Source organism: Podarcis pityusensis (assembly GCF_964106645.2).
Source record: "Podarcis pityusensis genome assembly, chromosome: 3".
Lineage (NCBI taxonomy): Eukaryota > Metazoa > Chordata > Lepidosauria > Squamata > Lacertidae > Podarcis > Podarcis pityusensis.
The window spans coordinates 118,244,830-118,268,796 of NC_138026.1; the positions used below are offsets into that span (position 1 = coordinate 118,244,830).

Here is a 23,967-nt window from a genome sequence, read left to right on the forward strand (position 1 = left end):
GTATGTTTTCTTAAATATATTAAGATGTTTCACGCCGTTTAAGATGCACTTTACAGTTCACATTTCTGAAAACAATGTCTATATACAATATGCCTCCATTTAGATATATTAACTGGCCTTCGTTTAAGGTTTTCTGTTACACGGACCTCAGACCCAGGCTGTATCTACCTTTGTGCGTGATAAATTAATTTAGATAAATTTAATTTAGTTTCTGGCTCTACATAACCTCTCATCTGCTACCATGCATAGACAGGGATCTCCTGTGCATTTAAGGTTCCCCATCCGCTCCAATGGACAGAGCCATTCAGTGCGCTCCAGAAGTTGAGCAGGAGTTCTCAGGCTAGTGAGGGTCAAGGGTAGACTTTGGTAATTTTTGGTAGTATAGTGTCCTGAGTGAGCCCAAAATTTGGTGGCCCCCCTCACCACAAATCTACTCGATTATAGATCTCGATTTTGAGCCCTCTCGGCTCAAAAGACCAGTGACAGATATCTCTCCCCTCCAGGGCCGGATTTAGGTTTGATGAGGCCCTCAGCTACTGAAGGTCATGGGGCCCTTTATATGTCCAGCTGTCCTTTGTCAACAACAAATTGTCACTGTTTTTTGTATTGAATATATGCTGTATGGTGAATCATGGACCTAATAGGTATCTCAAGCCATTTGCACATAACAAAATATGTATTTTAATATTAGATAACAGGTACAACAGCTTGACCTACATTCAAGTGTGCTGCAGTCTACAGCTGTGTGCTACATGTTGCCATGCAAACAGTCCATTCAGAATGTAGGCACCCTATATATAGAAAAGAGCAAACCAGTGATATTATAGGGAGCAGGCTAGCAGGCGGGGCCCATGACTTACATCATAGGAGCCTACACAAAAAGAAAACACCTTTGCTGTATGTAGGTTTTATTTTAATTGTTTTTTATCTTATATTTTGGAAATGTGCATCCAGTGTTTTCTTTCCTTTAAATTTTTTTGGGAGCCCCAAGAGAGTGGGGCCCTAAGCTATAGCTTGTTTAGCTTATACGTAAATCTGGCACTGCTCCCTCCATAGCTAGCGGTGGGTCTGCCTCAAAAGATTGTCATCCCCCGTGTTCTTTAGATTTGAGGCATCTTCATGCACCTCATAGAGTCGTCAGAGAATTCAGACGGGAACAGAAATGGGAGTGGGAATCTCCAATGTCCACTGCTTCATCATTCCAGTGAACGTGCTGTTGTCACTTTCGGCCAGTGTGCATGTGCGCTGGGCTTCCTTCGCACTGAAATAAATGGGGTAATGGCAATGTAACTTACATAATTAATTACATAACTTAAGCAATTTCACCAACAGAAACCCTACTGAGGATATTTGGCAAGTTAATAATAATAATAATAATAATAATAATAATAATAATATATTTATACCCCACCCACTCTGGGCAGCTTCCAGCAAAATATTAAAATACAATAATTTGTCAAATATTAAAAGCTTCCCTAAACAGGGCTGCCTTCAGATGTCTTCTAAAGGATAGTTTAGTCAGATAGTCAGATAGTTGTTTCATTGACAGTGGTCCAACATGGCAGTGATGTGGAATTAAGAATTGGAGTGATCATTCTGCGATATTATGGCAGTGGACAAAGCTGTATTGTAACTTTTGAATAAATTGTTATATTATTATTATTATTATTATTATTATTATTATTAAAAGTAATTTCACCACACCAGACAGTTTCCCACAATGCCCCCAACAAATCATCACTCTGGGGCATTGTGGTGAATTAAAATGGCCACTCCCACTGAGGCCTGCCATTTTAATTTCCCACAATGCCCCAGAGCAATGTTCCATTGGAGCATTGTAGGGAATTCAAGTACCGTAAATCCACCCGCCTTTGTGCTGGTGGGCCCTGCAGCTGTGTGAGGATGCCAAGGGTTGATGCCCACCCTGATGATCTCTCAGGCTTCCACACAGCTGTCAGACCCAGCCGCAGGCAGGTCCAGTGTGGATCACAGACTCTTCATTGCCACATCTCTGCCATCCAAGGGGGAATTGGTGGCTGCCCTTTTCAGGCTTCTGGCTTTTTAGTGCAGCAACTAAGATGAATGAATCTGAAATATACACAGCTAAAAATGGAGCAGAAGGAGGTGCCTTATTTCTCGGGCGCTCCCAGGCATTTCATGTAGTGCTGAACAACTACAGTCCTACCTTGGTTTTCGACTTCCGAAACGTTCAGAAAACAAGGCGCAGCTTCCGATTGGCTGCAGGAACATCCTGCAGCCAATCGGAAGCCGTGTCGGACGTTCGGCTTCCAAGGCACAATTTGCAAACCAGAACACCTCCTCCCAGGTTTGCGACATTCGAGTTCCAAGTTGTTCGTGAACTAAGCGGTTCAAAAACCAAGGTATGACTGCATGGCTAAAAATAAACAACCATCAGAAGGGAGAGCAGAGGGGACCACAAAATAGCCTATAAACAGTTCGCAGCTGGACTGAACAGGTGAACGGGTCACCTGGCCTCAGTCTTGCCCACCCCTACCCCCCAGGCAAGATGTATTTTTATTTTTGTTTAAATTATAGTATTCCCCCTCCCCAGATTTGCATCTACATGTAAATAAACCAGCATGTGCAAAGTTTCTGCGAATTTTATTTGTTTGTTTCATAAAATTTACATACCACCTAATGGTAAAAACCCTCAAAGCTAGTTGACACAAAAAAGATAAAGTTATCGCTGAGAAAAATAATAATGTAAGAGTTTAGAAAAGTGATGTGAAAATGTGGAGAACCAAACTTAAAAAGGTGAGGAAGTGAAACTGGCAGATTTCTAGTCTGGACCTGGGAACCTGTGCATTCAGAATACATGCTCCTCCACAACACGCTTCTAATATTGAGTCAGGCCACTTCTTTCTTCTTCTTTGGCGATCCCTCGTAGCCGAGTAAGATTGTCTTCCATAAATACGGTTTTGACAATGAGTCTGTAAGTGACTGTGGAGGCCAATTCTGGATCCACACGTCCTTCCACAGTGGGGACATTGATTTCCGGGCAGGAGCTGATCATAGTGTGGATTTGCCAAGCATGCCTTCCTCTTAGCACGTTTCTCCCTTCCGTCCTGAGTTCAAGTGTCTTCAAAGCCCATGACACCTTTGGTAAAGGCTGTTCTCCAGCTGGAGCATTCGCAGGCCACTAGGGAGGACTAGTCAGGCCACTATTCCACCCAGCTGAGGTTTATCATCTCTGCCTGGCTGGGGTCTCTCTTGAGTTCTCACCTACCCATGCTGCTTGAGAGCCTTGAAGCTGGAGAAGGAAGACTTTGAACCCGGGACTTGACAAAGGCATTGCAAAGCATCTCAAGGATGCTCAGCGCCCTGGGCATTCCAACCTTCGAAAGATGCTGATTTCCTTGAGCGTCCGCGTTAGATCCCCTGCGTCGCTTCGGCTGGGGCTGTCAGAATGATGAGGCATCCCAAATCACGAGCCACTTCCCTCTGTCAAGGCCAGGGCATTGCTCACAGAGCGTTACTTTAAGGGTCACGCCACGCCACGATGCATGATGTCTCTGTGCTCACTCATCTCGCCTTGGTGAGGCTGGGCTCTGTACGTCCAGCGCTCCCGATCCACCTCGCCCCTTTCCACCCCATTGCAGGAGGCTTGGGATGATCATCCCTCTGAAATTTCCTGTGCTTCAGTTGGCAATTTTTCCACTGAAGCCTTAAGGAACACTCAGAACCTTCATTTTATTTTAATAGCTCCTTGCAGCTTGAGTGAAGGAAGCCTCAACCTTTTAACCCTCTAATTAATCAAACAACTTTTCTCTTTTTCCATTTCTGAATTCGTACCTTTTTTCTTTGGCTTGGGACACTACGATTTGCTCAGTTTATAAAGAAAGGCATCTGGTTGGCCAATGTGGCTGCTGGACTAGATAGCTGGATCCTTCCTCTTATGATTGTTACAAGACGCTCACCATTCTCTAGAACGCCTGTTGGAGTACAGCAATGTGTATTGGGCAGTAGAGAAAGTTGCCATCTAATCTGGCCCCTGTGTCAGTGTATTTCTGTGGGTAAAATAAGAAGGTCAGCAACTTCAAACCTAAAAAAAAAAAGGTCAACAACATTGGGGGGGGAATGCAAAAAAAGCTCAATAACTTTGGGGCAAAATCGTAAAAAAAAAGAAAAGCTGAACAACTTCAATCCCAAAAAAAGGACAACAACTGTGGTCGGCCGTCACTTCATCAAATCTGAAAAACGTTTGGACACCCTGATTAAGCGGATCTTTCTTTTTTTGGAAAAATCACTCTGGTGCTGTTTCTCACCGATTTCACTTAGGGTTGGTTGGCCATTTCCAAACTAAATTCAAAAGGGTTCTGCGGTTCCTCGGGTGGAGATGATCAGGAGTTCCCCACTGAGGAGGGGAATAGTGGGAGACATGCTCTCCTGAACAAACAGTGACCCAGCACTGTTCACCTTCCATCCCTGGACTGGAACAGGAGAGGTGACTGTGTTTCAGGACTTACTCTCAGTTCGTTCTAGAAAAGAGAGACTTTCTGGCCTTCCAGGTCAGCCATGGGCCATTCCAGACTGACATAATCTGCAGTGTGTCATTGATGCAATAATAGCACATTAGTGATGGATTGGGGCAACCCAGTCAGATGGGCGAGCTAAAAAGTATTATTATTATTATTATTATTATTATTATTATTGCAGTGGTACCTTGGTACTCGGATGGCTTGGCTCCCGAACAAATCAGCTCCCAGACACTGCAAACCCGGAAGTAAGTGTTCCAGTTTGCGAACGTTTTTCGGAAGCCGAACGTCCGACGCAGGAAGCTCCTGCAGCCAATCAGAAGCTGAGCCTTTGTTTTCGAATGGTTTCAGGAGTTATACAGACTCCCAGAACGGATTAAGTTCCACAACCAAGGTTGTTGTTGTTTAGTCGTTTAGTCGTGTCCGACTCTTCGTGACCCCATGGACCAGAGCACGCCAGGCACTTCTGTCTTCCACTGCCTCCCGCAGTTGGGTCAAACTCATGCTGGTAGCTTCAAGAACACTGTCCAACCATCTCGTCCTCTGTCGTCCCCTTCCCCTTGTGCCCTCCATCTTTCCCAACATCAGGGTCTTTTCCAGGGAGCCTTCTCTTCTCATGAGGTGGCCAGAGTATTGGAGCCTCAGCTTCAGGATCTGTCCTTCCAGGGAGCACTCAGGGCTGATTTCCTTCAGAATGGAGAGGTTTGATCTTCTTGCAGTCCATGGGACTCTCAAGAGTCTCCTCCAGCACCAGAATTCAAAAGCATCAATTCTTTGGCGATCAGCCTTCTTTATGGTCCATCTCTCACTTCTGTTCATCACTACTGGGAAAACCATAGCTTTAACTATAAGGGGCCTTTGTCGGCAAGGTGATGTCTCTGCCTTTTAAGACAACCAAGGTACCACTGTATTATTATTGTTGTTATTAATCGTGGGATTTCCACACATCACTTCCCCAAGGTTGCTGTATTATTGTCATCTGGAGGGGCACTTTTGCACCATAGCTCAACAGAAGGCGAGCAAAAAATTTTTAAGAAACAATAAAGCAGAAATTTGTGACGTGAAAAAGATGCAGGATTTCAGAAGGAAGTAACAGGACGTGCACAGACTGGAAGTGAAGCAGTGTGTCCATCGCTGAAACAGCACAAAGAGTACTGAATGCAGAACTGCATATAACTGCCCCAATACCACAATGAGCACAAATAATTATAAAGGCACAACAAAAAGATACCTCAAGTGCACAGGAGGTTACTGGTGGTCTTCAGCAGACACGCTGATGCAGAAAGCATCTCAAAAAGAAAAAGAAAGGGGATAGCTTGAAATCTGCTGAGGTAGGCTCTGATTCTTTTCTGCTTCTCTCCATCTCTCTCTTCCCCCTCACCTACCCCGGTTAAGCCAATTTTTGCTCCAGGAGTTTCCCATCACCCCAGTGTTTTGTAGCTACCTCACTATGATTTATTTTCTTTCCTGTGCTTTTGGTTGTGTTGGAGGTGACCTGTAGATAATGTATATATATATATAAAATATATATATATACACAAATATATATTTTTTGCTTTGCAATAAAACTCAAAGCTATAACACAGAAATATCCACCAGATGTCATAACCTTTATCGTCGTGGTGACCTTTATTGTTGTAAAAAAAGTATCTGAACCCTGTGTCCCCCCCTCTCCCGCCTTTCCTATACTCCAGAGTCAATATTCTTGCTATTTCTTCACTTGTCAGTATCATTCCTTTGTCAAAATGATATTGTATTTTAGGGATGTTGACTAGATACCAGAGTTTTCAGATCAGAGTACAAGGTTGAATTCCAAAAGGTGCTTCCCTTTGTGACGTTTTGTAATGGAAAGGACTTGATTTTCCAGTGTTGGTCAACCAGAGAACATCTTAGACACAATAAGCAGCCCCCGTTGAAACCCATGGGCGTTCCAAGCTTAAAAGGATTTAATTTTAAAACCCAACTTTGTTTTCATTAACTTTGGAAGGCGGGGGAGCTTTGTGCTGCTAATCTAAATACAGTGTTACCTCAAGTTAAGAACTTAATTCGTTCCAGAAGTCCATTCTTAACCTGAAACGGTTCTTAACCTAAGGTACCACTTTAGCTAATGGGGCCTCCTGCTGCCGCTGCGCCACTGGCATGCGATTTCTGTTCTTATCCTGGGGCAAAGTTCTTAACCTGGAGCAACCACTTCCTGCTTAGTGGAGTTTGTATCCCAAAGCGTCTGTAACCCGAAGCATCCGTAACCCGAGGTACCACTGTACATCTTTGGAACGTTATCAGTGGGACTTGCTTCCAAGGAAACATGCTTAGGTCTGCAGGAATAAGCCAGCGACAGATCCAGAAAATCAAGTGGGGTAGCTCTTCTGGGTGAATACAGTGGACGCTCGGGTTGCAAATGCGATCCGTGTGGGATGCACGTTCACAACCCGCAGCGTTCGCAACCCGATTCACAATTCGGCACTTCTGCGCATGCGCAAAGCTCAGTTTAGCACTTCTGCGCATGCACGACCGCCAAAACCCGCAAGTAACCCGTTCCGGTACTTCCGGGTTTCGGCGGGTGCGTAACCCGAAAAAACGCAACCTGGAGTGGCTGTAACCCGAGGTATGACTGTACCTCAAAAGAATGTGGAACAATTCAAGTCTTCCTCACGTTTTTTAAAGGTGTTGGGGGGAGGGAGATCAGGTCCGGGAGAATATTAGAATGGAAACCTTCTCCCTGAGTTGTGCACTTCCTTCACACAGGGAGTTTTTGCCTTCATCCTGAAATGGCACAGTCCCCCAAAGCCTGTCTGTGCAGATGGTTCCTAACACAATTGGAAGCAGCTTCCATTGGGTGCTAGGTTGGCGTTATCGTGAATGTTAGTTAAAGACATTTGTTTAAGGCAGGGGGCAGATTTAGGTTACAGGCAGGGCGTTATGATTTCTAAAAACGGAGAGCAGCCAGTGCTTCTTGATCCCAGAATGCTAGGTGTGTGGCCTGATGTCTAGGGCACCCGGAAGGGATATGTTCAGCTAGTCGTCTCCATCTCGGGACTGCCTATAACAAGGGTAGGCAACCTAAGGCCCAGGGGCCAGATGCGGCCCAATCGCCTTCTCAATCCGGCCCAAGGACGGCCCGGGAATCAGCATGTTTTTACATGAGTAGAATGTGTCCTTTTATTTAAAATGCATCTCTGGGTTATTTGTGGGGCATAGGAACTCATTCATTATTTTTCCTTTAAAAATATAGTCCGGCCCACCACATGGTCTGAGGGACGGTGGACCGGCCCCCTGCTGAAAAAGGTTGCTGACCCCTGGCCTATAAGTTGACCTGACAGTTAGAGTTTCAGGTAGGTAGCCGTGTTGGTCTGACGCAGTCAAAATAAAAATATACAAAGTTTAAAATTGTCCAGTAGCACCTTATAGACCAACTAAGTTTGTTCTGGTATAAGCGCACGCACACGAAAGCTTATACCAGAACAAACTTAGTTGGTCTATAAGGTGCTACTGGACAATTTTTTATTTTGTATATTTTTATTTTGGCAGTTATAGTGTCCAGCATAATCTCTGTACTTTGTTCTGGGTTTTCCCCCCCTCATTCCCCACCCACCTCACCTGCCCCCTGTTTCATGCGACATCTTTCCTGCTGAAGGGTTTTGGGTGGACTCAGAAGTTTGATGCGGTTTCGCGACGTTTCGGTCGGTCCTAATAAGTGAATGCCATAGTTAGAGCACTTGAAAGGTACCAAACAGTTATGCTGAAGAGGAAGCTATGGTGTGGTTGCTGTATGTTATTTGTACCACTGACTTCTGACTTAGAGACTGCCGCAGGTGGAGGGTTGAGGATGCAGGGAGTGGGTCTTGGGTTCAAGTTCTCTCCCAGGGAGTCCATCGTTTTTCTCAAGGAACGTTGGAAGAAGGCTATGATTGTTCCCATTTTACAAATAATAGCAAAGTGAGGGCGGGTGAGAGAGAAAATGGATAACAATTAGCTCAGAAATCTACTCCTTGAGACCTTGGTGAAGTGGGACATGAATCGCTAGGACTACTGACCACTTATATGTACATCTTTGAATCTACAAAGGGCTTTAGAACATTGCGAGAGAAGTTGCTATTATTGAGGCTTGGAAGGCAGTGACTTGCTCCGGCAGATGTGGGTCTTCTAAGGTGCATCTCGCTTCCCCTGAATGGGGAAGAAATTTAGGAGTCCAGAACAAGAACACTGTGGGATTTGGGTAAAAGAGCCGCAACAATGATATAAAGCATTGGTTGAAATGGCTGTCAGGGCTGCATCATCTTAGACTCGATTTCATGAGGCGTCTGCCTCAACATTATTATAATTACCGCATTTATATTGGTTGCAATCCTGGGAGCTTTTAAGGCCGCTTAAACCTCGCTGACTTCAGCTGGATTTCAGCAGTCGAACCGCACAGGATCGCAGCCGTGGTGCGTGAAGTGTTTCACAAGCTTTGGTAGGGGCGGGGGCGTCATGAAATAAAAGCTGGTTTAGTCCCCAAAGTGGCTTTACAACCCAAGAACAGTTCTTTTGCGACTTATGCAACGGTTCAACAAAGAAAGATCCTTTTCTTCAGGATCTGAACTGGTGTCTCTGCAATTCTGGCTTGATTCATTATTATGGTCTATTCTTAGCTATGTCTAATTTTTTCCCCCTTCAGGGTGGTATTGAAATGTGGAAACCAATATATCTAAATAAGGCATCACCTTTTGCAGGTCGAGTGTGGATTTGAAATGGTTTTGAAGTGGGGGCGGGGGCAAGAATCTTGTTGTATTGATGACGAAGATGTGTTATTTTTCCCAATGATGTATGTTTGAGTCCAAGGGCTTTGTCGCTCCATCGAGCTTTCTGAGGGTATTCTGGTGTGTTTCTGGGGTTTCTGCACGTAGCCAAAAAAAAAAGAACAGAAAAGAAAAGAAAGCCAAATGACTTCATCACCTGCCCACCCTCCCTCCCTCCTGATCTGAGCATTCATATGCCCATTACTTTGTTTTCCTTTTTTCTGACTAGTTTTGGCCCTGCATTCTTCTTTAAAGACATATCTACATTACAAATTGACGCTGCTTCCAGCCCTGCTGGAAAAAAACAGGTCTCAGAGCAAAAAGGACTGGAAGATACTGTATTTTTCACTCCATAAGACGCACCTGACCATAACACGCACCTAGTTTTTAGAGGAGGAAAACAAGGAAAAAAATATTCTGAACAAAACAGTGGGTGAGTGATTTTTTTGGTGCAGGCTGTAGCCATGGACATGCTATGTGATCTGATGGTGAATTTGGGGTGACCCAATGCAAAAATCCTGAGGATCCATGGGCCTCCCCCCTCCCAGGCAGCCTCCTTTATCGCTAGCCTCCCTTATCTCTCTCCCCGATTGCTTACCGATCAGCTGTTTCCTTTCAACACTCCCTTCCCTCTTGTTTGCCTTAGTGTCTCTTCCTTAGCTGGAGCAGTTTTTTGCTCCTCCTTTTCTTCTAATTTCTCTCATCATTGCCTTAGTCTTCCTGTCTCCTCTCCTTCAAAGTTCGCTGTCTTTACCTCCCCCCTCCCAGGCAGCCTCCTTTATCTCTAGCATCCCTTATCTCTCTCCCCGATCAGCAAACGATCAGCAGCTTTGTTTAAACACCCACTTCCCTTTTCAAAAAAAAAAAAAAAGCATGATCTGCTTTTCTCCCCTGGGCAATTCGGCTCCAGGAACCACACATTCGCTCCATAAGACGCACAGACATTTCCCCTTACTTTTTAGGAAGAAAAAAGTGCGTCTTATGGAGCGTAAAATGCTGTAATTATTAAGTTCCAGCTTTCAGACTGTACTGGAAGGGGGACAGGACAGGACGGGACGCACAAATATCTGAATGCTTTCCCATATAAAAATCACACTGTCTGTTGAAAACAAGGGTTGTTTGTAGCCTGTCCTCCTGCTTGACAAGCTGGACAAGCAAGAACACAAGATGAGCCCCCGCTGGATCAAACCAGCAGCCCATCTAGTCCAGCATTCTGTTCTCACTGGCAAGCCAATGAGCAGGATTCGAACACAACAGCACTTCCCCACCTGCGGCATCCTGATATTCAGGAATATCGCTGCCTCTGACCACAGAGGCAGAGCATAGACATCATGGCTAGCTTGTGTGTGTAAAGTATACACACACACACAATAATTTGATTTTAAATAAATTAACTGAAAGTTAATAAATGCCTAAAGATTTCAGTTGTTTCCTGCTAACACAAGGAAAAGACCAAATGCTAAGAAGTAAAAGATAAATACTGAGACATCAGTATAATGATTTTATGGTCTGGGTTCACTTTAAAACTACCCTCCAAACACCCTGAATTCCACCTGTGTGGAGAGGCCAGTTACCTGGAAGATGCTCCAAGCTGTAGTTCTGATAGCTCACCACACTGGGTAGCCATAAATGCTCCGCTCGTGACATAACAAGGCATGAACCTGTTTCTATTTCTCAGTGAAAACAGGGGCATTCGTAGAATCATGGAGTTGTAGAGTTGGAAGGGACCCACAATGCAATGCAGAAATCCCAACTAAAGCATCCATGACTGATGGCCACCCAACCTCCAAGGAAGGAGAGTCCAACTCCTTCCGAAGGAGTCTGTTCCACTGTTGAACAGCTCTTACTGTCAGAAAGTTTTTCCTGATGTTTAGTCGGAATCTGCTTTCTTGTAGCTTGAAGCCATTGGTTCGAGTCCTCCCCTCCAGAGCGGGAGAAACCAAGCTTGTTCCCTCTTCCATGTGACAGCCCTTGAGATATTTGGAATACGGCTACTGTATCTCCTCTCAGTCTCCTCTTTTCCAGGCCAAACATACCCATCTCCTTCAACTTTTCCTCATAAGGCTTGGCTTGTAGAAGGCTTGGCATTCCTGAATGTGAAGCCAAGTTTTTTTGAGGGAGTTGAAGGCTGATGTCGACATCATCTTTCAGTAATATCAAAACTGGGCAGCTGACAGTGGTGCCCATCACTTGAGCATCCCCAGCTACAAGACATGTACTGAACATGCAAAGCAGCTCCATTGAAATGTCTTAGGTTTGCAGCGATACGAAAGTTCTGCCTGGTGTGGTTGACCTACAGCAGCTCATTCGCACATGCCAGCCCTTGCTGTGTGTGGCTGTCATTCGCAAGATGCTTGCATGTGCGAACAAGCCACAGCACGTGGCATGACTTCACGTCCTGCCCTTCTTGTTGACAGTGTACCTTTTCAAGTTCTTGATCTTCATACACTTGAGGGTGGCCTCTTGTAGACGAGCAACTCATTGTTCCCACAACCCTCTCACCTTCAGGCTGAAGTCATCCATTTGTTTCTGGGCTGCCAAAATTAATGCTACTCTCAGCCTAACTTCAAGCACCTTTTGCAGGTGACCAGTTCAGTTCTGCTGAGCTGGTTTAAATCTCCCCCCAGTCTGGAGACACGTCAGGGGACCAGGACGGCTTTAGATCCTTAGGATCCATACCATTTCTTGGTCCTTCTCCAGCATGCCCCCAGTAGATCCTTTTTGGATCTACTGACATCAGAGCCCTGGGGAATGGGGACCTGGCTTAAGATCTCTGACATCAGAGCTCTGCCTCTGGTGTCAAAAGAAGGAGAGACCACATAACCTATTGGTTGTATTCAACTGAATTTTACCCACAGTTAACCCCTTGAAATTAATGCACCTAGGCCATATTCATTAATTTCAGTGGGTCTTCTCTGGATAGGACTGTAATTGAATACATAGTTCCTGGGATACCCTCCCAGAAGCTATATAAATGCTCTGTAGGTTTTCTTTAAAAAAGAAAATAAATGTTTTTTAAAATATTATTTGCTGCTTTTTTGAGTTGCAAAGCAATCGATCAATCTCCATATATATATATTTAACCTATAGAGGCTGCTTAACCTATAGAGGCTACTTACCATGTAATGATTTCTTGAAAGCTGGAGGAAGTCTTGTTTGGCAGTCTAGTCCAAACCATGTTTGAAAGTACCTTAAATGGCTTTTACCATCAAGAACTTTCTCTTCAAAGAACTTTCTCAATCAAAATCTACCCACCTGTAACTTAAACTCATTAGAGCTCACCCCTGCCTTGTCGGCCATTAGAAGACAAGTATTTGCCGTCTTCTGTTTGAAAGTCTTTTGGGTGAGTAGACTAAGTTTGCATCATCACCTTCATCCCTCTCCTTTGTCGCTTGCTTCGGTGTATGTTTCGAATCATTTCCCTGCCCTTTGTGCATCAACTCACTACCTTCTCTTTTTCTCATCCAACACTCTCCCAAAACCTCTGTGAGTACCCTTACATCAATATCTTTTTTTAAAAAATAAAGTTTTTTATTTATACAAGAAGAAAAAAGGGGAAAAAACACAAAGACCAAATTACACACAAATTACAAAAATAACCATAGACACATAATTTTCTTAGCAAACAATAAAACATCTATTGGTCTTAACACTAAAGACCCAACCTCCCGTCTATTCCATATTTCAAATTCATATTACTTTTTGCCAATACACACTTTTATCATAATTAAACTTATTCTCAATAAATCTAATTTCTTATATCTACCTTGCAACTATTACTGAAGTTCCTCAAATGCTGCAACATAATTTAAACTACTATATTTATTTTTCAGATAATCTTTGAAAACCTCCCATTTTGAAACAAATTCCTGTTTTGATTTATTCTTTATTTTTTCTGATAAACCATCTAATTCAGCATATTCTGTCAGCTTTTGGATCCAATCTTGTATAGAGGGGATTTCATTACTCTTCCATTTTGCTGCGATCAAAACTCTTTGTAAAGAGTTTTTACATCAATATCTCTCTATCGCCCTCTTTGACAGTCAGTCAACACCTTCCCATACCTTTGATACATCTGCCCGAATTAAGTCTCTTTGAGAAGGGACCCTGCTATTTCAGTGTGCATACAATCGGTGCTTTTAAAATGTTACATGGTGGCTGCAGTGGAAAGGCAGCACACACTCCCTTTGGTGTGTTGATTGGGCAATGGAACCATCGGGGGGGGGGGGTTGGAGGAAAATTTAAACTTGCCATTATTGGCAGCAATTGTGCTCAGATCTAGAGAAATGTGAGAAGAGGTGGGTGTGGAGCTGACTATTGGGTTGCGATTCATGGTAAATTGGTGCCCTGGCTCCTTAATATATACCCCCCCCACACACACATATACACATACACACACAAACAAACATTGCTTACCCAAAGTGGTGCTTAACATTTTCCAAGAAGTCTGGTGGAAGGACAAAGCCCTAGAAGCAAATAACACATGTGACCATGTCCTCATGTATATCCAACTTTTACATTTTCTTTCAGTGTTGAAAGTTTAAAAACAAAAAAACAAAAAACAAAAAACCACAAAAAAACAGATTACATGCTTTTTATTAAGGCAAAACAATGTGCTTGTGAATTTGTGATATTGCTGTTATTTTGTAAATGTTTAAGAAAAAATGTATTTAAAGTTGGATAGCCATTCTGTGCTGGGTTTTTAACTCTGACTGGTGCATACACTCTAAACATCAGGGACCTACTGTACATACAAAACAAACAGCTACAATCTACAGCTACTGTAAAACCTAGATTCACAACTTTTACTGTAATTGAAAACCTTGCACTGTAATGGTTATTGTTTAAAAAAAACCTTGTCAGAAATGATTTTGTATCTTTGATTATTATATATCTGAAATTTTAACATATTTGTATACTTGCCATGATAAACCAGGGGGAAAGCATTTGACACAGTCGAATTTCCTTTGTCTGATCCAATGCATGCATTGCTTTAAGATGTGGGTGGGAGGGAGATGGGTGGAGACGATAAATTAAAAAGGTGACCCAATTCATCAGCTTAAAAAAGAAAAAAGAGAAGCTTAAATTCCAAGCCACACACTGGTTCAACTGACGCTACATCTGAAAAGATGAACCACCAACAACAGTAAACACATCATGTTATCCTTGCAATTCCTTATCAGTGTGGTATTGTCTAGCTATATTTCCCAACAGTGTATCATGGGTAGCTAAAAAAAAATAAAATTCAAGCCGATATGAGATCTTTGAAATCACACACGACCACAAATTGATTTCCTTTGTCTTCCCAAGCCAACTTTTGATTTTGAATAAAAGGACTTGGAATCAACATGATGTCATAGTTCTTCCTGCTTTTCAATACCAATACACTCTGCGTCCAAGCATCTTGTTTCGTAGTGAAGAGAATTTTTGACGTGGAGACAATTTTGAGACGATTTTCTTCTTGCTTTCCTTTCCTTCTTTTCTTTTACCCTACTGTGGATTAGGTATTATTTCCATATGATCTTACGCATTTCGTAGAAAATACCGTTTTCCCCTCCCTCGGCCTGCTTCCCTCCTTCCTCATGTCATTCCATCTTTTTTACAAAAGAAAAAAAATATATATACAAACAAAGGAACAAATACTCTTTTTCTTTTCTCTCTTTCTCTCTCTCTAGGATGTGTAATGTTGTGTTGTCCGGATTCTGTATAAAAAAAAATATGTATATGATGATGTATCTGATATTTGGCAGCTCCTGGCTGCAACTTTAACCAATATAATTAACAAAGAAATGCATAATGTTGGTGTTTTAAAAAGTTTAAAAAAAAACCTAGTTAAGATGTTTGTGTAAAATTGCATGGTTTAAAATGTACTTAGTGCATTGAGAAATGTTGTTGAGTTCCTTGGTGAAGGATGGTTTGCTTTTTGATTCTAATGGTGGTTGGTTTGTTGATCAGAGTATCCTCTATACTGTATGTCTTGCTTTATTTCACATCTTCCCCCCCTTTCTTTCATTTTGTGTCCCTCAAGACCTTGCATAGCATTTATCTATCAATATATGTAATACTGTTCCTTAAAACCAGGTTGTGGAAACATTTCGTCTGGGGAAAAAAAGGATTTCGCATCATGCTTTGAATTAAGTTGCATTGGGGTTGTTGTTTTTCTGTAACAAAGATTCAGGTCTGAAGCACCTAGCTACTTCAATAAGCTCCTTTAGCTTTGGAAGGAGTGCACATTATTATATTTATGTATTCATTAATTCAAAAATGTTTTTGTGCCACTGGCCTGCCAGAATATCCAAAGCAGGTTACAGCTGTAAATATTCTTCGTACAGCATTAGAAAGCACAACAACGCCATTTGGGCAGTAGCAACAATGGGAAACAGCTTATAAACATCTCATAAACAGACGAGGAAAATTGACCAATAGAAACAGCAACTACCTATCACTAACACACCCAGAGAATACAACCTCTTAACGTCATCGAAACAATAAGGATTGGTGCCTGTCCAACATGGCTGAAAACAGTTTCCCATAACCAGGGCAATATCACCCCTTGAACATCACCCAGCTAATCTCGGAAGGTGTGAGCCTTTTGAGGAGGATCTCCTCACTGCATAACCTCACTTTCATGGGCACCATGTATCTGTGATCCTGATAGCGGACCACAACTAAACAGATGCCATTTTTAGAGGCAATGAACAAGATTTCCACACTGGGGTTAATTCTATCCATTCGTCCTTGCAATTTCCCTTAGACTGTGATAATGACCTGGCATGGGCAGGCAGACTCCTACCTATCCACCCCAGAAATAAGATGAAGCAGATGGAATAACTTCCCAAATGTCCATGGAGCACCTGAGAACTAATTCTGACACTCCAGTAGCTCTCCTGGCCAGAACCAAGACTCTGGCCTATGAGATTTTTTTTTTTTTATTCTGGGGCCAGAAGGTCTCAGAACTTGCTTCGGTATTTAATTTGCCCAAAATGTGGTCCTTGCTGGTGCAAACAGACACACATACTTTGTGTCATGTGCTGGGGGTGTAGACTCCCCAAATCCACTTTAAAACCTTGGGTTTTTCAGAATTATCACACCACTCTACCAGGAACCTTTGTGAAAGGAGACTGCACCAATTGAAAAGAGTCTGTGTCTAAGCCACAAAAGGAAGGCAGTTTTAAATTTGTTGAAACACCACAGAATTGTCCTCAAACCCAAATAATCCCTGGTTTTGGATGATTGGTTTCGATCGCAGATAATTCTATAATGTCAATATTAAGAAACAAATGTCATCGCAGGGAACAGGATAAAGTTAGCAATAAAACTACATCCATAAAACAAAAAACAAAAAAAAATCATTTTAGGAGTTCAGCAAAGAGTTATCTGTAATCCAAGGAAAGCTGTAATTCCAAGGGTTCCTAAGAAGCGTCTTTGATGGGTAAATTGTTTTCCAAAAGTTGTTTATTTTTAATGGCAGTGCAGGGATTGCCAGATTTTAACACTGATCCAAGATATAAGGGTAATGATCTGGCCCTGGGGTGAATTCCTGGGGTTTACATGATGAGAGTACCTACCCTGAGATAGTTCCTTCAAAGGTTGCTTTCCTGAATCAACAAAATATTTATAAAAGCCGCAGGGGATCCCAAAAGGTGGACAGTTAATAAAACAATGACTTACTGAGTAAAACGAATAGTAAAACAATTAATTGGGGGAAGGGCAGAGATGTTTAAAAGCAGCATAAAATATCACAGAGAATGTAAAAGCTCAATCTGACTCAGGTAGTTTCCTATATAACCAGAGATAAAAGATCATGACACTAATGTAACTCTCTTGATTCACAATCATATGGTAGAGAATGAAGTTCTGTCTCAGGGTGTTCATCATAACATGGTCTCCTGAGATCAGAATAGTTTAAACTCTCCAACTAGCATGCACTATCCAAAGATGAATGGCGCTGAGGCTAGGGACATAGGATTCTGCCTTCTACCAAATCAGACCATTGGCCCATCTTGCTCACTATGGTCTACAGTTACAGGCAGAGACTCTCCATGGTTTCAGAAAAGGAGTTTCTCTCACCTGAAGACACCAGGGAATGAACCTGGGACCTCCATTCCAGGCAGCTGTGGTGTAGTGGTTAAGAGCAGTAGACTCGTAATCTGGTGAACCAGGTTTGCCTCCTCCTCCCACTGAGTTACAACTTTCCCCCAAGGAAGAAGCGCAAGTGGTGCAGGAGCATAAAGAATCCCCAAGGCCTAAAACTGAAAGCTTGCAGGGGTTAGACATCAGTTCCTCAGGGAAGGAACGAAGGAAAGCTATCTCTGGTTCCTTCCCAGCTCCCTGGTCATTTTTCTTCCATTCATGACTCCTAGAAAGAGGCTGGCTACTCAAGAAGAAGAAGAAGAGTTTGGATTTGATATCCCGCTTTATCACTACCCGAAGGAGTCTCAAAGTGGCTCACAATCTCCTTTCCCTTCCTCCCCTACAACAAACACTCTGTGAGGTGAGTGGGGCAGAGAGACTTCAAAGAAGTGTGACTAGCCCAAAGTCACCCAGCAGCTGCATGTGGAGGAGCGGGGAAGTGAACCCGGTTCACCAGATTACGAGTCTACCGCTCTTAACCACTGCACCACACTGGCTCTCACAACAATTATTGGTGCTTTCTGGACCTCCTCAGCTTTTTATGTCAATGAAGGTTCAGAAAGCAGTTGGGGGCTGGAAAGGACATTGGGTGGCTGCTGCTACTACTCTGAATTCTTCTCATACAGCTATTGATCCCTGATCCTCCAGATTATGTGATCTTCCCCTATTGCCCTGCTGTATCCCAACAGCGTGAGAAGATTGGGAAGGTTGGAAATGATAGATAGATAGATAGATAGATAGATAGATAGATAGACAGATAGATATGATAATACAGCTCTCTTGTGGAACTTTCAGAAGACGTTCCCTCTGCTGGAATCAACTTAGAAGGCCACGTGATAATACACTTTACAAGCTCACCTGTGAGAGATGCTCTATAAGGAACGTTCTGTCTTTTCAGAGACATCTCTTTGTGACAGGGAGGAAGAAAGGAAAGGTGAATTTATTTATTTGGACATCATTGTATACTGCCCAATAGCTAACATTCTAATGTTAATTTATAAGCCATAAAGGAAATTAAAACAAACAAGGAACACATAAGCACCCACACCAAACAGGTAAACCATATAAAACAGCATGAATAGCACTAAAAGTTCTGTAAGATAATAGAAGGCTCTTCATCCAGTGCCCAAGGACTGTAGCAAGGGCAGCAGGCGAGCCTCTGTGAAGTCCCGTAACTGGTTTGTAACTCTTTTCCAGTTCGTTTATGAGAAATGTGCTTTTGCCACAGCTGGGGAAGAGTTAGCTTACTAGTTTCAGAACCACGGACAGCAGATTGCAGCCTCCCTGTTTAAATTGTTGAGTCCGCTGTTTCCTCTGCCGGATTTACAGGGTAGCCAGCTCTACATATCACAAACAGTTCTGCAACCACTAACAAGAGTTGAAAAAAGCTTTATTTCATGCCAGCCCCTGGTGAAATTCAGGTAACTGGAGCAGTTTGGTGCTGCATCTACCAAAAGTTATCACATCCTGAGAATGTGTGGTGCGGTTAAGCAGTTGCTGAGCTTCCGTCCTGCAAGATAAATAGTAATAATGACGACTCTTCCAAATGCCCAACCAGTAGTTCATGCAAAAGCCCTTTAAGATAGGCCAATATTATTTCCCACTCGTTTCAGATTTGAGTTTTCCCTCAGGCCGCTTAGATGGATTTCCCTGCTCAGTGCTATTTTCCTGGAAAAAGAGGTACCAGAACTCACCATCAGCGCCTCCCTTGTTGTCTTGTAATGGCAGTGGTGAGTTCTGCCTGGAAAAAGGCCTTGCCTCTACTTATGGCTCACAAAATAAGTCACATCATGGTGTACAAGCTCTTAAAAAAACAACAACTCTACAGTCCCTGGCATGGAGTAAGATGGGAGGAGGGATTGCTCATTTTCTGTTATTAAATAGTGTGTAAACAAGTTATTACATGTGATGTGTTGTTGAGATGTTTTCAGAATATAATATAAAATATTTATATTTATAAAATATAAAAGTGCAGGAAGTCAGGACTGTAAACGGTGAAGGAAAGCACGATTTTGAAAGAGAATGGAGGGCCGGAGTTTGAGATTTGATCCCTCCACACCATGGAACAATCGGACAGGAACCTCTGGGGCTAAATCAGAGAGCCACCTCAGCACACATGCAGTGCATCTGAACATCCCAAATCGGCCACTATCCTTCAAAATTGGCCACTGTCCTTCAAAAGGGTGCTGCCTGCCTGCCCACAACACTTCAGGCTGAGGCTGAAATATAAAAGTCTGCAAAATAAGTTCTGAAAGATAAGGACATTTGGAACAGTCTGCTCATCTAGTTCAGCATTCTGTACTCCCAAGACTTCACTGTTCAATAAAACCCATCACTGTCTACAGGCTAGTCCAGATGTTGGTAAGCTTGTGTTATTACAGTTTATTGCACATACCACCCCACCCCCCAATTTCATGCAGGAATTCATGCATGAGTCAAATAGCTTGATTTCCACAACTTATTTAAAAGGGGGGAGGAGTGGAGCAGTCAGAAATCCTGTGAGCCACACTTGTGTGCTCACACAACCTACAACATGCTGGAAAACAACAGACACAACAGCATCTGAACTGACCCTAAACTTTGACTATTATTGGAACATGCAGGTAGATAAATGCACATCTAAAATGTCAGGTGAGTGAGACAAATGCAGGTTTGGAAATTCATATCAAACAGGTATAGTCGAGTTCACTCTCGGGAACAAACCCGGTTTTTCTGCTACATCCCATGAGAAATGCCCATAGATAGGTACATGGTCATATGAATGCCTTCTCTGATACAAATAGGATTGTGGTCTTATTTGGGGAAACAGAAAAAAGCCCTGATACAGGTTGGTGTGAAAGTTGTCCTCCACATCTGTAACCTCAATCCCAAATGCTTTATCTATTTTCTTTTAAGAATTTTTTTAAAGACCCAGAACTTGAAAATATTTGTGGTGCTGCACAAATGAATAAAAACAAAATGCGAAGTCTAAGCTATAAGAATGCTTTGTGAAACCAGCCTGAACAATATTTATCCAATAACACTATCTTGAAAAAAGCTGGTGGGGGGAAATATTGCTTTAAAAAAGTCTTAATGAGGCACCTAAGAGAAGAAATTGTTAGTGCCATAGTAATTTCTTGGGGAAAGTGTATCCCAAAGTGTAGGTTTGCTACAATGCTAATACCCTAGGGACTTGCTAAATGGACCTCTGGGGAAATGTGGTACCCACAGGATGACATCACTTGATCTCTCACTCATTGCTTGGAGGTAAGAACCATTGGGTTAGATCCAGGTGGGACTCATAACATTGGAAGGATTTTCAAGGTCATCTAGTTCAACATCAATGCAGGGAATCCAGAGGTCAACCATCCCCAGTAGGGGACTGACCAGTCTCTGTGCTTGAAGACCTCCAGTGAGTTAGAGCCCACGACCACTTGTCAGAATTGATTCCATTCTCAAATTACTCAAACTAATTCATTTAACATAGCCTCCCCCTAAAATCAATAGAAGTTAGCTCTGTCTTTACTGAAGTCCCTCTGATTTCATTGGGAACTAAGATGCACTAACTAATCCTGAATTCCAACAATTGTTTTCCATGGAACCAGTCAGGGGCTGCCAACCATTTTGGGCCCAGGGAGCCTCAAACTGGATGAATTATTGTGGACACCACACATGCTGCAACTCTTCTCTCCTAGCTTTAGCCCCCTTGCTCCCCCCAGCCCCCCAAAATCACAACGCGACAATTAGGCTGGAAAAAAAGCTTTTGACTGGGTAGAGTCTTCTTTCATTGGATTAAAAAAAAAAATCCCCTCCATTTAGCTAACTATAGCTTCTTGCTTCAGACCTTCACTTCCATAAATGCCTCTTTCCCTGTTCCATGTGTAAGGTGTTTTAATTTTCTTTTGATTTCTTTTTCTGCACTGCCGAGACTAGTCCTTTTTAAAAAATGCAAAGTGTGAATTGTTGTCATCAGCTTCATAATGTTCATTGGGTTTTATCTTTTTTTTTCTGCTCTCCACCAAGTTATTTTCAATGAAAGTCAGTGGCTGTCTTCCCTTGGACACTAATGAATGTATATATCGTTAAGTGGCAGAATACACAGGAGAGTGGTTGAGTTAAGGATTAGAGGGGATTTGGTAAAGCCTGTTTATTTTTTTAAAATGAGTTAAAGCATTTAATATTTTACCACCATTTACGTGGTTTTGGGGAACCAAGATTATGTCAAGATCTCATACCAAAACAAGCCAAAATCTGTCTGAGTTGAGCGTCTCTTCTTCCACAAACCATATTTTAGATGATACTTTAAATGTCATTTTAAATGTTTTATTGAAACATGTACTGATGAAAAAAAGAAACAAACACAAAAAACACAAAAAAACAAAATGTCATCTTGACAAAAGATTTATACATGACTCAGAAAGTATTTATTTCAATTTTGTACCTTTCCATTTTAATACATTATACTGTATTGACTCAACTGAGATAATATAAACAGTTCATTTTAATAATATCATTGTGTGTGGCTGATTATTTCTCTCCACCTGGTTCTTCCCGTGAATGCTGATAAGCTTCACAAGCCTCAGATGGGAACAAGTTCATTGCAGGTAAGGGGGGGAAAGGATATTAACCAAGAGGGGGGGATGAATCTGTAAATTTTGATTTCTCTCTGCTTCTCATTTTCCCAGTCTCAGATTCAGTTCTCTACATTTCTGTAGCATTTTGCCTTACAGACTTAACAATCTCATGAAAATTCATAAGCATTTCAATACAAATGTCTCCTAATAAACACACTTAGCGTTTGTATTAATAATAACGTAGAACGCCCTTCCACCAGATGTCAGGGAGATAAACAACAATACAATTTTTAGAAGACATCTGAAGGCAGCCTTGTATGGGGAAGTTTTTAAATGTTTGATGTTTTACTGTGTAGCGTATTTTGTTGGAAACCGCCCAGAGTAGCTGGGGCAACCCAGTCAGATGGGCAGAATACAGATAATAAAAATAGTAGTAGTAGTGTTTAGCAGCCACTGAGCGCCTTATGCTCCATGAAATAACACCCCTTTTAAGCTAAATTGGTGGCCATCACTACTTCTTGTTGGAACAGAGTGTTTAACTAAAATACGGTGGGGCAAAGTACTTTCTTTTTGTCGATTCTGAATCATGCAACACTCAGCTTTATTGAATAATCCGGAGTTCTGGTATCACGAAAGAGGGAGAAAAGTTTCCCACTATCCAATTGCTTTAAAAAGGTAAAGGGACCCCTGCCCATTAGGTCCAGTCGCGGACGTCTCTGGGGTTGTGGCGCTCATCTTGCTTTATTGGCCGAGGGAGCCAGCGTACAGCTTCTGGGTCATGTGGCCAGCATGACTAAGCCGCTTCTGGCGAACCAGAGCAGCGCACGGAAACGCCGTTTACCTTCCCGATGGAGCAGTACCTATTTATCTACTTGCACTTTGACGTGCTTTCGAACTGCTAGGTGGGCAGGAGCAGGGACCGAGCAACAGGAGCTCACCCCATCGCGGGGATTCGAACCGCCGACCTTCTGATCAGCAAGTCCTAGGCTCTGTGGTTTAACCCACAGCGCCACTCGTGTCCCTCCAATTACTTTACACAATGCATAGTTTTATGCACCTCTATCAGGTCCTCCTCTGATTCACTTTTCTAAACAAACAAACAAAAAAAAATCACCCTGATAATTCCAGTTGTCCTTTTCTGTACCTTTTCCAGCTCCACAATTTCTGTTTTGAGATGGGGTGACCAGAAGTGTAGGAAAAACCCAAGTGCAGTCACACAATGGCGTTGCATAAGGACATTATGATAACGGTACAGTGGTTACATACGCTTCAGGTTACAGACTCCGCTAACCCAGAAATAGTACCTCGGGTTAAGAACTTTGCTTCAGGATGAGAACAGAAATCGCGCAGGGGAAGCAGTGGGAGGCCCCATTAGCTAAAGCGGTGCCTCAGGTTAAGAACAGTTTCAGGTTACAAACAGACCTCTGGAACAAATTAAGTACGTAACCAGAGGTACCACTGTATTTTCAGTTCCTTCCCCAGGTGAAATCCTTACTGGAGGATTTGCCTTTTCCCACAGTTGGGCGCACAATGAATTCATGTTTTTATTGAGCTATCAGCTATGAAGGTCTTCTTTTCCTTGTCCAGTGAAAATAGGGTCAGCCTATTCCATAATTATATTTTTATTTCTACTCTGCCCATTTGACTGGTTTGCCCCATCCACTCTGGGTGGCTTCCAACATATATAAAAACATAACTAAACATTTTTTTAAAAAAACTTTCCTATACAGGGTAGCGCTGGGAGATATATCAATATATCGTCCAAAACTTGTTTCAAGTTCACATCGTGATAGTTGTTTCATAATATTTGAGCTGGCTAAATATATTGTGAATCACAATGTGTGTAAGGGCTAGGCAATATCTGGTTTTCAACATCGCGATAATTCGCCAGCTAAACATCATGGAAACTCACCAGCTGAACATCATAACTCACCAGCTAAATGTTGCAATGTTATCAGCAGCTAAAACCTCACAATGTCACCAGCTAAACACTGCAATATCTTCTTT

General features: G+C 42.5%; 1 long non-coding RNA gene across 1 annotated transcript; it reads left to right on the forward strand.

Annotated features, from left to right (window-relative positions):
- Positions 1-4,817: 4,817 nt before the first annotated feature.
- LOC308474783 lies at positions 4,818-5,803 on the forward strand. Its single transcript, XR_013984958.1, has 2 exons — positions 4,818-4,890; positions 5,396-5,803. It is a non-coding gene; the product is annotated as an uncharacterized lncRNA (long non-coding RNA).
- The last annotated feature ends 18,164 nt before the right edge of the window (positions 5,804-23,967 follow it).